The following is a 4,896-nucleotide window of genomic DNA, read 5'->3' as shown; positions in this document are numbered from 1 at the left end:
TCCTACATGTGGTTGCTTACAAGAGGAGGAAATGGACTAACCATACACCAATCAGAAACAAAACTCAATTCTTGGTGCTAATAAACGCAAATGTTCGTATCAAGGACAAAGTTTCAAGAAGGTTTCTGACAAACAAAACCCAAATAACAAAGAAACCAAAAGGAAACAGTCAGGTCAACGAGTGCTAGCTTAGTTGATAGAGCAAGAGCCTCTTGTGTCCAAGGTGTTGGGTTCAAACCCCCTTGACAGCTCGTGTGACATGTAGCCCTCTCGTAAAGAAAATTGAAAAAGAGAAGATACAAAACAGAGGGCTCTAAAGAGCATAAAAACACAAAAACAATGCAATCTCACATTATAAAACTTAAAATTTGAACAACCCTTTACAAGAAAGTTTAACCAATTTTCTCTGAGCCTTCATTCTCAAGGATACAAGATTAGTGTTAGTGCAACCATACCCTTTGCTTGAAAAATTGCAGAGGTGCATGAAATTGAGATTTCACCCAATCCCACTAGTACATGTTGTTTGCATGCTTCCTAACCCATCCGACTTCCTTGAATTTAAACAACTCATTTTTGTTGACTGTTCAGATTTGGATTTTGATGTCACCAACAGCTACAGATTGCTTGTGATGAACACGTGTATAAGCTCGGATCGCCGATGTGGGTCCATTACAGCCATCAAACTGTCAGATTTGATAGAGCGGCCTACAAAGGGTCATGTGTTTTCTAGATTCTCTGTAGCTTAAGAAGGAACATCATGCAAAAAGATTTCCCGAGAACTTACCCAAGCAACCCCAGACACAACTATTTGCAATATTTTCTTCTTAGTCTGCTCTTGCTCCTCGTATCATTTAGCTGTGTACCTTCATATATAAGGTATTGGTCTTCGTCTCACTTAGAGAGACGCCGTAGCACCTATGATAAGTTTCAACTTCAGGCGTCTCAAAACTGCTGCTGATGCGGGAAAAGTTTGTGTCAACTCTTTTTGCAATTTGAACACCAATAGGATTTCGTACCCCTCCAACCTCCACTCTTAATCACTGCCTTTCTACGACCTCTCTAGATACCCCTGCTGTGAGTCTTCTTCACCTTGGTTCCATTGCAAAAAGCACAGCTCAAATCCACAGAGATCAAGGTGCTGCAAACTCACCTCGGTTACATTAATGCCCAACCCTGTACAAAAGACTAGTCTAATAAGAATCTCTGCCATAAAAGAACAAATGGAAACTTTTATTGATAAAACCTGATTGCTTGCAGGCTTGCAGGCCTCCGTGTATGTGATGGAGAAATGCTATGCTTCCCCCATTGTCGGAGCCCCCATCTAGGATTTCTTTGATGTCACCCAAGCTCAAATCTCTTTCTGAGGGCTTCAATTCTGTCTGCCTCCTCATGCATGCCAGCCGCTGCATAAATTCTGCTCATACGCACATAAGCTACAGCAGCCCCTGCATTCAATTGTATGGCATTATTGAATGCTAATTTTCCAAGCTCCACATTTCCCCATTTCTGACAAGCATCCATCAGAGTAAACCAAACTGGAAGATCATCCAAAGATGGCATTTTCTCAATTGCTGTGATTGCCTTGTCAAATAACCCTTGACGTCCATAAAGACCGACCAAGCAAGTGTGATGCTCTAAGGTTGGCACGATGCCATACGTGGCGCTCACAGCCTCAAAATAAAGCTGGCCCTTATCAGCAGAGCCTATACTTCGACAAGCTTTAAGTAATGAGACAAAGACCACAGGGTCCGGACACAAGCCCTCCCATTCCATGCGCTCAAAACATTTGACGGCTTCTTTGCCATACCCTTGTTGGCAATATCCTTCAATTAATGATGTCCAAGAGACCACATCTCGAACAGGAAGCTTCTCAAACACTTCGTGGGCCTCTGTAAGAGCACCACACTTGGCATACATGTCCACCAACACACTGCCCAGTACTGTGTCCTTTCCAAGCAATCCCTCTCTCACAATTTCCACATGAATTTCCCTGCCCTTTTCAGTTGCCCCTGTCTTGCCACAAGCTTTCAAAATGCAAGCAAATGTCACCGCATTGGGAGAGTGACCTTCATGGCGCATTTTTTCAAAATAATTTAGGGCTTTCCCACCTAGCCCATGTTGGCAATATCCAGTAAGGAGTGCAGTCCAGGTGACGACATCTCGAATGCGAAGTTGATCGAATACTTTCTGTGCCTTGGAAAGTGCCCCGCACTTTGCATACATGTCCACCAAGGCAGTGCTGAGAGCATTATCTTTCTGGAGCAAACCCTCCTTGAGAATCTTATCATGGATGCGTTCGCCCATGTCAGCTGCTCCTATGTTCGCACATGCTTTCAAAATGCATGTAAATGTTACTGAATCTGGAGAGAGGCCGTCGTTTTGCATCCATTCAAAACACGCCACTGCTTCTTCACAGAGACCCTGCTGAATATATGCTGCAATAAGAGCAGTCCATGAGACCCTATTCCGAAGAGAAAGCTCATCAAACACCTGGCATGCCTTCGCTAGAGCACCAGCCTTGGCATAAACACTAACAAGGGCACTGCCTATGAAAACATTCTTCCTCAGCAGATTTTGTTTCAAAATATCTGCATGTAATTTTCTCCCTTGACATACATCTTTGTGTGTTGCACATGTCTTAAGAAGGGCCACCATTGCTTTCTCAGCATTCATCTTCTCCTGCTTTCCCTCGCCCTATCCATTTTCATGCTAAGATCATACCCAAGACAGCAGTCTAGAAGCTGTAAGTCCTTGGTTAAGTCGGAAGCAAGATCTTCATTCGGACTCCAGAAGGCCCTGAAAGATAACGAGCGGGATGTGCTGTTCGAGAGAATTGGTGCACCATTTCGCAGGTTCTCCATCTCCTTTCGGGGCTGGTTTTCGCAACCAGCCAAAGAGAGCTCTGTCATTTGCTCAGAACGTGATACACCAGCCAAAGTGGACCCGTTTTGGATGCAGGAGGAATGACGGTAGGGCATTGTTTAGCATTATTGCAAGCTAGTGTGCCATGATTACTTCCTAGCGAACAGTTCAGCATAACAATGGAAGGCTGGTAGCATGGGTTAGAAAAATACATTTTTCCTAAGAAGTAAATAAGGGCAAACTTGAAATTATCCCGGCTTTTAGATCAAAATATGAAGCTTTTGTCGATAACTACACTAAAACTTGTGAATATTTTCCGGTTTTCATGAAGGCAAGCTCAAAATCTAACCCAGATTTTAGGATTTCAACCTGTTAAAAGACACTAGACCCCGGTTTTTTTCTAACATTGGATGGTAGTATACCTCAATTTTGCTCCCATGCGCTTATAAAGAGTAAACTAGTCTTGCTTGGTAGACATTGCTACAGAACCTAAGAGGACATATGCAGATTGACATCAAGCATCTGGCTTTGAAGCCCATTGACGATTTTTTACAAAAGAACTACGTTTATGATGATTAATTACCTCTATAGCTGTCTGTAAAATGGTCCAATTTCACGGCATTGACGAACTTTTAAAAATGAAATGCATCTGTACTTATTCTTCAAATCAAGTGTCATCAATTTTCTCTTGTTTCTCATAGAACGAGAGAGAGAGAGAGAGAGAGCTATGTGTTGTCGCAGTCGGAGGGAGCAAGGAGTCTTGGATGTCTCTCGAACTGCCCAAGAGAAGAGGCCATAGTAAATCCTATGCCGCCTAGAAAAGGTCGTCCAAGCTCAAAAAGTTCCAAGAGGGAGGAAAGAACATCTCTTTCCTTACTACAATGGCACCTTTGGTGCTACAGACAAAGTCTTGGCCTTTATCCAACAATTCAATGTGGCGTTTGGAGATGAAGGCTTCATGGAGTCTCTAAGCTATGTCATGTAGCTATGCATTTTCAAAATTCTGTCAGGCAATGATGGTCTAGCCTGTGAGAAAACTGTGAAGCTCCACGAACATGGAAAGCTTTAAAAGCTTCCATCATGAAGCAGGTTTTGGCTAGCGATGCCAAAGACAAAGCACTCATCTAACGGCGAAACTTGAAGCTCTCTCCCTACTATGAATCTATTCACAAATATGTAGAAAAGTTTTGGAATTTACATCTCAAAGCCACTGTCTACAAAAAGATGGATTTTGGAGAGCAATTTTGTGCGGGTTTGTCTGAGGATATGGCGGAGTATGTTAACTCCCAAAGGCCTCGCACCATATCTGCAGTCATATACACCATAGCATGGTGTCTTCAAGAATCAATTTCCAACAAGGGCTAAGAGAAATCTTAAACCCATAGAAAACAAGGACCATAGTGAGCATAAGGGGAAGGACAACGTCCAAAAGTCTCCCAAAGGCAACTCCAACAACAACAAAGCTAAGGAGAAGGGAGTTTATAAAGGCAAAAATAAACTCTCTTCTGGAGAGCTAGAGCATTATCGAAAAGATAATCGTTGTTTCAAGTGCGGGGAGCAAGGGCATGCCTATTGTGCTTGCCCCCACAAGCATACACCTAATGAGCCTCCTAGAGCTACCTTGGTCAAAATATTCAAGAAGAGGATGCTCATCACAAAGAATCTCCTCTATGTCATGCTTGGGGAAAGGTAAGAGAACATGATGCTTTCATTCTCTTTGACCGTGGTTCTACTCACAATTTCATATCTATAGGGTTGGCCACCAAGCTAGGCATCCAAGCCTATGAGATGGGAGATGTCCTACCTGTCGATGGTACTTTCAAGGGACAAGAAGCCTTATTCACTCCCTTCATTGGGAAATTGAGGCTCCATGTGCAAAGCTATGTGGACAAGAAGGATTTCTTCATGTCTCCTCTCAAACATGAGGATGTAATCCTAGGGGCAGCATGGTTTGATCGCATGGCTACCAATGTTAAATTCCTTGAAAGATAAATCTATTTTAGGTACAAGGAAAAAGATATGTACATAGATGCT

The 4,896-nt window shown here is 42.9% G+C and overlaps 1 pseudogene across 1 annotated transcript; it reads right to left on the bottom strand.

Moving 5' to 3' along the window:
• Positions 1-1,037: 1,037 nt before the first annotated feature.
• Positions 1,038-3,043, bottom strand: LOC147443435 (pentatricopeptide repeat-containing protein At2g13600 pseudogene; annotated as a pseudogene). Its single transcript, XR_015190259.1, has 2 exons — positions 1,244-3,043; positions 1,038-1,173 (listed from the first exon to the last, which is right to left on the bottom strand). The product of XR_015190259.1 is annotated as a pentatricopeptide repeat-containing protein At2g13600 pseudogene (transcript).
• Positions 3,044-4,896: the final 1,853 nt, after the last annotated feature.

The sequence above is a fragment of the Adiantum capillus-veneris genome, chromosome 14 (assembly GCF_014529385.1).
Source record: "Adiantum capillus-veneris isolate H3 chromosome 14, ASM1452938v2, whole genome shotgun sequence".
In the NCBI taxonomy this organism is placed as follows: domain Eukaryota; kingdom Viridiplantae; phylum Streptophyta; class Polypodiopsida; order Polypodiales; family Pteridaceae; genus Adiantum; species Adiantum capillus-veneris.
The sequence above is the reverse complement of the archived record's forward strand: the minus strand, read 5'-3'. Positions and strand labels throughout refer to the sequence as shown.